Below are 10336 nucleotides of genomic sequence, written 5' to 3'. Positions count from 1 at the left end.
AGGTAGTTTTATGTTCCATTTATAACTGAAATACTAGTTTAGAATAATGTTTTTTGCTGGAGTGTGCGCTTGTCGCTCAGTCAGGACAGGAGAGGAGAGTGGGTTACACCATGCTTGCGTAGAGAAGACGTGTGTCTTTCTGGACTTTAAGTCTTTGGTCCTACTCATAGGAATGTTGTGTGTTCAAGTCCCAGTAGTACCAAGTTGGCCCTTGAGCAAGGCTCTTCCTAGCCACCTAGAAGTGAGCCTAAGCTTTTGTTTTTAAGGTAGTTTTATGTTCCATTTATAACTGAAATACTGGTTTAGAATAATGTTTTTTGCTGGAGTGTGCGCTTGTCACTCAGTCAGGACAGGAGAATGGGTTACACCATGCTTGTGTAGAGAAGAAGTGTGTCTTTCTGGACTTTAAGTCTTTGGTCCTACTCATACGAACGTTGTGTGTTTAAGTCCCAGTAGTACCAAGTTGGCCCTTGAGCAAGGCTCTTCCTAGCCACCTAGAAGTGAGCCAAAGTTATTGTTTTTAAGGTAGTTTTATGTTCCATTTATAACTGAAATACTAGTTTAGAATAATGTTTTTTGCTAGAGTGTGCGCTTGTCGCTCAGTCAGGACAGGAGAGTAGAGCAGAGCGGGTTGCACCGTGTGGAGGTAAAGGGGCGGAGGAGAAGTGTGTCTTTGTGTGAATGGGACGCGACCGGAGCTCCTGCGCCCTGACAAAACAAGCGAACGGGAAGAACGTTTGACTGTTTACACCGCGCTTTTTTTTTTCTCGCTTCTGCGTCAACATTAATGACTGAACGCGGACTGGAAATGTTTTTGTAGTATAAACTCGGGCGAAGAGACTCAATCAGAGAGAGACACAACACCGGGAACCTCAGAGAGAGACACACAACACCGGGAACCAGAGAGAGACACAACACCGGGAACCTCAGAGAGAGACACACAACACCGGGAACCTCAGAGAGAGACACAACACCGGGAACCTCAGAGAGAGACACAACACCGGGAACCTCAGAGAGAGACACACAACACCGGGAACCTCAGAGAGAGACACACAACACCGGGAACCTCAGAGAGAGACACAACACCGGGAACCTCAGAGAGAGACACAACACCGGGAACCAGAGAGAGACACAACACCGGGAACCTCAGAGAGAGACACAACACCGGGAACCAGAGAGAGACACACAACACCGGGAACCTCAGAGAGAGACACAACACCGGGAACCAGAGAGAGACACAACACCGGGAACCAGCTGCTGCGCCTGCGCCGGACGAGGTGAGCTCGCGCACGCTTTGTTGCTGTTTACTGCGCTCGCGACTTTTATTTGTTTACCGGCAGAAATGAGACGCACTTTGTCCAGGTGTTGTTTGTTGTTTTGTTGCTCTAAGTGCAGATTAACTGCCTTAAATTCACCGCTTTGGACATGTTGACGCTCTTTTCATGTTAATTTTATTGACATGTATCACACACACACACATCTGTTGTGTTCCTGCTCAGTGTTGTTGATGGTCAGGAGGTGTTTTGGTCAGAGTGCACACAACACTCACTGAGTTGCTCGGTTACCTGGGAAACATGACACAAGTAACACAAACGACTGACTCTCCTTCCTCTTCTAGTTTTCATGTAAAATGTTGAGACAGTCAAAGAGAATGGATGGGAAAATCTGACGGTGTTCCTGCACTAGCTCATAAAAAGCTGTGTAGTGAATGATTTCATGCTATTGTGATTGGCAGATCTTAAGGGGGGAAAAACTGTAGTGCCTCAGACAACATGTGTGTTCTTGTTTTCCTGTAATGACACATGGTAGGTGCTGATTAAACCTCAGGGTGTCTTGAAGAGAGTTTTTTTTTCTTTCTTTCTTTCTAAAGAGCCAGCTCTATCAAAAAAACAAAAAAGCCTGTCATTTCCCTTCACTGGTGCTGGCTGTTGAGGTGAACTTCCCGTTTCCTGGGAAAGACAAACAATGGGAGAACGGAGGACATGTGACATCCGGGCTGTGTCTGAAGCTGACAGACTGCAGACCAGGTTTAGAAGATTTACGCTGCTGCCCTTGCGTCTAATAAAGCTGAGCTTGTTCGAGAAGACTGGGATGATGTTGAAGGTGTGCTGTGTGATCCAAAAGAAGTCCACGCACTTGGATCTTGTGCTGAAACGAGAGCGTCTCATGTCAGACATGGATTGGGTTAGGAATTAACAGGTGATGGATCACCTGAGGCCAGACGTACTGTTCATTACATTTCATGCAGGCTTGTAATGAGGCCGGTATTGTATTGATTATGAAAAGACACACACACACAAACAAATAGAACAAAAGCAGACAGGCATTGTGTTGATTTGTAGTCTCGGCTGTTCGGTCGCCTTTAATGCGGTCAGCTGTTCCAATTCATTAAAGCAATGAACAGACACAAAAGACTGAAGTCCAGCCAACACACGAGTCATTTGACTCTCATGCAGCATTAATATTCTCACATGTAGAAGTCATGCTTTTAACGTATAAAAAAAAGAAGAATCTTTAAAAAGCCAACCTTTTCTATCTCCTTTACTATATACCTTATTTCAGCATGTAGGGAATTTGTTTAGTGTTTATTACCTCCGCCAGCTTTGTTGGAGGAGGTTATGTTTTCACTTCCGTTTGTTTGTTCCTAATGTAACTCAAAAAGTAGTGAACGGATTTTGACGAAATTCTGAGGAAAGGTGAGCCATGGGCCAAGGAACAATTGATTAGAAATTGATGCAAATGCAGATATGTATGTGGATCCAGGATCCGGATATGCATGTGGATATAGGATTTTTTTTTTTTTTTGCCTGTTCCCAACGTAACTCAAAAAGTAGTGAATGGATTTTGATGAAATTTTGAGGAACGGTGATTTTGATGCAGATCCGAATATGTGGCTTGGCGGAGGTGTACACTCTGCCGAGTGTCCTTCTAGTTTGTTAGAGAATTTGGCTTTGGATGCTACTTCTTTTGCCATTTTCACTCTTATTGCATTGCAGGCATTTTCTTTCACACATTTAAGATTAGCTTTTTATGCCTCCACCACCTTAAGGTGCAGGAGGCATTATGTTTTCGGGTTGTCCGTGCGTGCATCCGTCCAGAAACCTTGTGAACACGATATCTCAAAGGCTAATGAAGGGAATTTCACCAAACTTTCACCATTTGTGCGCTTTGGGACAAACATGAACTGATTAGATTTTGAGATCAAAAGGTCTAAGGTCAAGGTCACTGTGAGGTCAAATGTCTGTCCGCAAACCTTGTGAACACAATATCTCCAAGGCAAATGAAAGGAATTTCACCAAACTTTCACCATTTGTGCATTTGGGGACAAAGATAAACTGATTTAGATTTTGAGATCAAAAGGCCTAAGGTCAAAGTCACTGTGAGGTCAAATGTCTGTCCGAAAACCTTGTGAACACGATATCTCCAAGGCTACTACAAGTAATTTCACCAGGTCAAGATTACTGTGAGGTCAACTGTCCATCCCCAAATCACAACTTAATAAGGCGTGTAGTCTACCAGGCGGCGGCATCCCCATTGACGCCGTTGGCGTCGAGTTCTATCGAGTTTTATTTTATTTTCTCTCCTTTTTTTCTTTTTTCTGTGTGTTTGTGTAGTTTGATGTTTGTTTGAGTGTTTTTGTCCACTGGTTGTGGTGTAGCTCAAGACCCAGTTTTGGGCGTCGGTTCCCTCCAGGCCTTGTTTCGCTGTCGGTGATGCCTGTGCCCCCAGCTATGGACTGCAGTGAGCTCGTTACTCATTTTAACATCGTGGTTGTCCAGCGCTCTGTGCTTTAGTGCTTGGCGTGATGTTCCGAGCGATGTTGCTCGGTGGCGTCGCGGCGGCTGTGCAGGCGGTTTGGGACACACCAGCGCTCTGTGTGGCGGTGCTTCTGTGCTCACTTTGTGGATCCATGGCATGGTGTTCGAGCGATGTTGCTGGTGGCGTCACGGCGGCTGTGCAGGCGGTTTGGGACACACCAGTGCTCTGCGTGGCGGTGCTTCTGTGCTCACTTTGTGGATCCATGGCATGGTGTTCGAGCGATGTTGCTCGGTGGCGTCGCGGCGGCTGTGCAGGCGGTTTGGGACACACCAGTGCTCTGCGTGGCGGTGCTTCTGTGCTCACTTTGTGGATCCATGGCATGGTGTTCGAGCGATGTTGCTGGTGGCGTCACGGCGGCTGTGCTGGAGATGTGGGACTTGTTTTCGTGCGCCTTTTGGTGGGACTGTGGCTGCTACACCACTGGAATGACATCCTGACCTCTATTTGGTGGACTTTTTTTTTTTCTGCCTATAATTGTAAAGCGACCTTGGGTTTTGAGAAAGGCGCTATATAAATTGAACCTATTATTATTATTATTATTATTATTATTATTATTAGTGTATGTTGTCATATGATCCAGTGCTTGTGCTTAAATGTTTGTGATGACTAATTTGATAATAGCCAATTTACAGTGACATCTCATTGGACAAGTTTTGAAATGCAGGTGCTGCACAAAGGATCTCTTAATCATGCTCATGAAAAGACAATTTATTTTACTAGAATCAGGATTTTAAAAGCTCACTACTCGCACCATAGGTGCTGAACTTGATCAGCATGGGGGCTTGAGTGGCTTTGAGGTTTAGAGAGCCAGAAAGTCAATGTCTGTTACTGAAACAACAGGAGGCTTTCGGGTTTATAATGGAAATCAATTGTAGCCAATGGCCCAAAGGAACACGGAAATGAGGAGTCAATTAAAGTGTGACTGAGCCACGTTATAAACTATAAATGTTCGTCAGTAATGGTGGGCAATGTGGGCCTAAAATAGGAGTGCACAACAAGCTGTGTGGGTCGGAGTTATATTGAGCCCTTGAGTAATGTGAGAGCATGAAAGTAGGTGTGCTGCTGCATATCATTTGGGCTGTCAGTTTGTGCTTGCTTTACATTGAAATGACCGCCTTGCGGCGTAAATAAGGTCAACAAAGATACTTGGACTCTTGCGAAAGACTCCGGTTGTTCAGTAGACTAAAAGGAAACACAAGCTGTTATTTCTCTGTCCAACGCTCTCCTTCTGTTTTTGCTCTGTACTTTACAATTTCCATAAAATCTACATTTCCATCCACTCAGTAATCCAAAATGTTGACACGAGTACCTATGAATATATTTTTTTCATAGCTACATAGCCGTTCCATGAGTGTTGCTTGCACGGATGCTGTTTTTGTGTTTCCATGTTTGTCTACGTCTAATAACCGGACATTTAAGTAACTTTCAGGAAAAGTACAGCGACAATTTTTGTAGAAATGTTTAGCGGAAAGATTTACAACATTATCGTAGACACGTGAGCTTTTTGTTTTGTTTTTAAACACTCCCATATCTGTGAGACTATTGAGCTACATTAATCACTCAAATGATTCCTGGGCTCATTCACAGTGACACAGTTATTCACCTTATGTATGGGAGGAAATTTAATGGCATGTTCTCGCTGCTGCACCAGGATCCCTCTGGGACGCTGTTTGTTAACAAATCCCCAGAAAATTGTGCATTTGCCAATGAAATCCATTATTTACTTCATGGATTTCGTTGCGTTGCATTGCCTTTTTTGAGCATTTGTGCTGGACTGTAAGAATAAATGCAAGTCTGCAATGGAAAGCTTGGTTGCTTGTAATGCAGACAAACAGACCAAACATTTACAATATGCTGCAAGTCTTTGTTGTTTTGTTACTTGTTGCTTTCTGATGTCTATTTACTACTGATCCTTTTAAGTTTTCCATTGTTTTTTTTTTTCCCTCCTCCTCCTCTGGTTTACGTTCTTGGAGCTGCACTGGAACAGGTTTCGCTGCCTTTTCTGAGAAACAAAGAAAATGTGCAACGTAACTGCAACAGCCTCAAGCCTTATGGCCTTTCGCAGTAGTGGGTTGGTCTGTTCTTGTAGAGCTTAAGGTGTTTGGTTTTCTGGCATCTTTTTTTTTCCCTTCCCCTTTATTTATTTATCTATATAAATCTCAGGCAGAAAACCCCAAGAACAAAGCATGCTGTTCTGTTTCATACAACACACTGGAGCATCCCTGCTGCTCAGCTAACGCGCTGGAGGGGAAAATTGAAGATGATTTGTTCAGTAATTACCTCATCCATCACACACGTACACACACACCTAATGCTACTGCAGAGTCAGAACAATAGTGACTGTTAATTGAATTCAATAGTAACTGGCCTCAGAAGGATGGGTCATTGATGATGGGTTAGATGTCTGCTGATGCTCTGTGTGTATTTGTGCATGTGTTTCCTCTCTAGAGAGACGTTAGCATGGAGTTTATAGAAACAGAAGGACACCAGGGAGTAGTCATGACCTACAGTCTGGAAACGGCAGAAATCAATAGAGCAGCGTGGGTGAAGTGCAAAATCCCAGATGAATAGGTCGAGTTGAATGTGGGGGAGGAGAGGTAAACTGTAGTGAGAGCGAGTGAGGATCCCTCCTCCCTTTTCCTGTACTCCCTTGTCTCTGTTGGAGTCAGTGTATGTGAATCAGGGGAAAAGAAGCGTACAGAAGTGTTAGGCTCTCTAGCCAAGGTCTTCTGGCCACTTCAGACTGCTGGATAATCTCGACATTAGTCAGACAAAACTGTGGAGTGAGTCAAAAGCCAAAGACAGAACGAAACGCAAAGCCTTTGGCGAGAAGAATAATGAAAATAAATAAATGAATAAATAAGGCATTTTGAGCGTTTTGCTGTTTTGGCTCAGTGTAAATTCAACATAAATTTAATAATGCCACTGTGCATCATTGTACTCACTGTCAAAGAGTGTAAGTTGGTTCAGTTATGCACAGTACCAGTCAAAAGTTTGGACACATCTTCAAAGTCAGTGTTTTTTCTTTATTTTTTATTAATTAAAAGTCACTTCATGTCTTAAAGTAACGACGGATGTCGTTTCTCTTTACTTAGGCCCTGTCCACACGGCAACGGATTCAGGTGAATCCGATAAAATTGTTTATCGTTTCGGCCTGGCGTCCACACGGCACCGGCGTTTTGGGTGCCCCAAAACGCAATCTTTTGAGAACGGGTTCCAGAGTGGAAAGATCTGGCAACGGCGCCGTTGCGAAGTCGTCTGGATGAGTAGAACGGATTTGTTTGCGATGACGTCACAACCACATGTGCTTTACGCCGGGTAGAAGTGTAACGAACTCGATGCGAGTTGTCAACAAATCCTATAACTTAGTTCATGAAACGCACTTACAAAATATTTTCACTGTGAATATTTATTGTGTAATGGTGCAAAGTGAGAGAGAGAGAGTTAGGGCAGAGTCAATCCCGCCAGCAAAAATAGGGAAAAAAAGGAGCGATCTCACCTCTTCAGATGTTGGTTTAAGTCCTACAATACATTCCTCAAAAAGGGCGTAGAAGAACAAAGTAATCCATCAACGTGTAGCATTCAATTTATTCCGGACCATTAAAGACGCCGCCTTCCGCGTAGAATCATACGTCATCCTCGCCGCCATATTGGATGGGTCAAAGCGGAGAATAAAGATGCCTCATTCACGTGCTGCGTTTAACTGTACCAACAGGTTTGCCGTCCAAACGAGATCACATGGGATTACCTTTCACAGGTGAGACTGGAAAAATACTTTTCGTTGTATTTGGTCATTATAATGTAATTTTACGAACAGCTTTTTCTGACTTTGTGGCTAATATGAAGTCTCGCGCATAATAGTTTATGCACATGCGTCCTTACTTCTTCTATTGTTGTGGTGTCTCCGATGGGACCGTCTTACAGCGCACCTAGAGGTGTGGCATGTGTATTGCATCGTTTTCAGCAAGCGTTGCGTTGCCATATGTACCTGATATTTTACTGATCCGTTGCCCATGTGGACGCGATATATATATATATAAAATATATATATATATATATATATATATATAAAATATAAAAAATTTTTTTTTTAAATCTTGTTGCCATTGTCGTGTGGATGTAGCCTTAGTTGAGCGGTTCTTGACATGGATTACTACAGTTGTGGAATAGGGCCATTTAGGGGAGAGCAGGGAGACTTGGAACAAGTTTTCAGCTTTTGTAGGTTGTGAGAAATTCTTTGCACTAATTAACTTTTGACGAGGCACACGTGTTAATTGAAAAGAATTCCAGGTGACTACCTCATGAAGCTGGTTATGATAATACCAATAGTGTGCAAAATGTCATCAAGGTAAACGCTGGCTACGCTGAAGAATCAAAAATATGAAACTTTTTTTTTTTACCGCATAATTCTATATATGTTCCAGATGTTATTTCATAGTTTTGATGTTTTCAGTATTGTTCTACAATGTAGGAAATACAGAAAAACCTATGAAGGAGTAGGTCTGTTGAAACTTTGACTGGTACTGTATGTGTGTATATTATACAATTTATTTTTTAAGATATTTGTCCATTGCCACCTGTAAAGAGTGTGTAAGAGCACTTCTTTATTTTGACAACACAACAGCTCAGGAGCAAAACAGACCTCTGATGATGATATCTGATTATAGACTGAAATGATTGGCCATGTACTACATATAAAGCCTAGGTCACAACCGGACGTACGATTTTTTTGGCAGTGCGATTTTTGGCGTTTCCCAAATCGCTGCGTTTTTTTTTTTTTTTGTTCATGGAGAAAGACGCACGTTGGCCGCAAGTTTGTCTTGCAACCTGAAAAAAACGTAAGCGCCCGTAGAGTTTGTTTGACATGACAAAGAACCTCTGCGGCCAGTCTACGGCTCGAAAATCAGCATGTCACACGCGCGCCCTCCGTGCGTTTCTTGCGTTTTTTGCATGTAGACCAGCCGTAGGCGCACGTACGGCCGGTTGTGACCGAGGCTTAAGACTACAGGTTTGTGGACACCTGGCCATCTCACCAATCTTCTGGGAAGTCTTTCCACTAGATTTTGGAGTGTGGCTATGGGGAATTACCTATTCATCCACAAGAGTATTAGTGAGGCTGGGCACTGAGGCCTGGGGCTCAGTCAGTGTTTCAGTTCATCCAACACAAAGGTGTTCAGTGGGGTTGAGGTCAGGGCTCTGTGCACTCCACTAGAGTTTTCCTACTCCAACCTTGGCAAACCATGTCTTCATGGAGCTCATTTTGATGGTTATGTTGGAACCATTGCTATATTTGGGCCTCAAGTGAAGGGAAATTGTGATGTTAGAGTATACAAAGATATCCTCTACAATTGTCTGCTTCCAACTTTGTGGAAACAGTTTAGGAAAGAACCACACATGGCTGTGCTGGTCGGGTGTCTGTAAACTTTTGAGCGTATAGTGTTTGTTTTGCTGTAGCAAGCAACTGTCAAAAACTTGATAAAAATTGTTGAAAAGTACACTTAGCCAACAAGGTTTAGGCAGACTATTTTATTTATTTATTTTTAAACTGGCTTCATTCACAAGATCTTTGGGCAAGGTTTCCCAGAATTAAACAATAGAGGTGCTGCGGACATGTAGTTTACATCTTACCTTGGATTGGCTTCGAGCTTGATCATTCAGGCCAAGCATATCTCATGTCTCCACCACCGATTCCCAAGGTAGCAGCTATTAACACTTGCTACCGACCCACTCCAACAGTCAGTGCGTTTACATGCACATCCAAATCGAGCTACTGTCGTTAATCGAGCTAAGGGTCCCAGCAGGGGTGCCAGAGAAATCCAATCCTACATGCACACAAGGAAATCAAGCTATTGTGTGAGATACATTGTGCACCCGAGCCACAGGTGGCGCTACACACCCGATCGTGTTGGTACACTTCTGGTTGTCGTCATGAAGAAGAGCTATTCAAGAGTATAAACAAAGTTATCAGCAGTGTTGCCAGATACTGCTGACGTTTTCCAGCCCAAAACATGTTCAAATCCGCCAAATTCCACTTAAAACCGCCCAATCTGGCAACACTGGCAGTTCCGTGTTCACAAGTTCCGTGCTCAAGCTGTTAGGCTTGCTCTGACAGACTATGGCTACAAACTGTCCTGCGCAGACCACTGTTTTGTAAGACAACTTATTTTGCACAATTGTATATTTTTCTAAAGTCCATTTTTTGCTTACAAAAAAATATATATATTTTTTTGCTTACAATTTAACTTGTCTTAATAAACACACAAAAAGTTCAATTGCTTTGTTTTTATTGACATTCTTCAGATGTTGGACATTTTTTATATTATATATATATATATATATATATATATATATATATATAATACACACACACACACACACACACACACACACACACACAAATACAGTGACTTGTTTATGTACACAATTCACAGCTATGCAACAGCTGTACAGATGTATTTGGTGATACAGTAAGTGAGCTAAATTTTAACAGTGCAAACAATGCCACAAAAAGCAAAGA

General features: G+C 42.8%; 1 protein-coding gene across 10 annotated transcripts in view; it reads left to right on the top strand.

Annotated features, from left to right (window-relative positions):
• Positions 1-828: 828 nt before the first annotated feature.
• Positions 829-10336, top strand: part of frmd4ba (FERM domain containing 4Ba) — a 176459-nt gene continuing 166951 nt past the window's right edge. For 5 of the 10 annotated variants that reach the window (XM_060919235.1, XM_060919232.1, XM_060919234.1 and 2 more), the window contains exon 1: positions 1198-1277. The gene's annotated coding sequence lies outside the window, so the exon portion shown is untranslated. Of the gene's footprint in view, positions 1278-2180; positions 2200-10336 lie in introns of those variants that run through there. The other 5 variants (XM_060919228.1, XM_060919227.1, XM_060919238.1 and 2 more) reach the window with 4 other exon arrangements.

This window comes from Neoarius graeffei, chromosome 4 (genome assembly GCF_027579695.1).
Source record: "Neoarius graeffei isolate fNeoGra1 chromosome 4, fNeoGra1.pri, whole genome shotgun sequence".
Taxonomy (NCBI): Eukaryota; Metazoa; Chordata; class Actinopteri; order Siluriformes; family Ariidae; genus Neoarius; species Neoarius graeffei.
Note: the sequence above shows the minus strand (reverse complement) of the source record. Positions and strands in the feature narration are given on the sequence as shown.